Source organism: Thunnus thynnus, chromosome 14 (assembly GCF_963924715.1).
Source record: "Thunnus thynnus chromosome 14, fThuThy2.1, whole genome shotgun sequence".
Lineage (NCBI taxonomy): Eukaryota > Metazoa > Chordata > Actinopteri > Scombriformes > Scombridae > Thunnus > Thunnus thynnus.
In genome coordinates this window covers 14,125,487-14,125,867 of record NC_089530.1, presented here as the reverse complement: position 1 = coordinate 14,125,867, position 381 = coordinate 14,125,487, and positions in this window count along the sequence as shown.

Below are 381 nucleotides of genomic sequence, written 5' to 3'. Positions count from 1 at the left end.
ATAGTGCACAAGGCCAGTTGGAGTAGACAGAGAGAGAGAGAGTATAGAGAGAAAGTGAGGGAGTAAATCTGCTCCGTGGCTTCCCCCAGCGTCAGGTTTATATGTGTGCGGAGCGTGCAGTGTGTTTCCAGGGGTTTCCATGCTGTCACAAAGACCCCTGTGAGACCAGCTTATTTACCCTGCAGTAAAACCCGAGAGGGAGTATACCCTGCAGTAAAAGTGGAAAGGGGCTCAGTGGAATTAGATTTAGGGCCGCCTCCGGCTCTCTGTTCTGTGTGTGCCGTCAGGGAAAACCCACTCTGCCGCTCTTGTTCCGTTGTTCAAGTTGAGTTATGTTGTGGTCAGAGTCAGGGGGGCAGAATGTGTTGTATAACACACAAA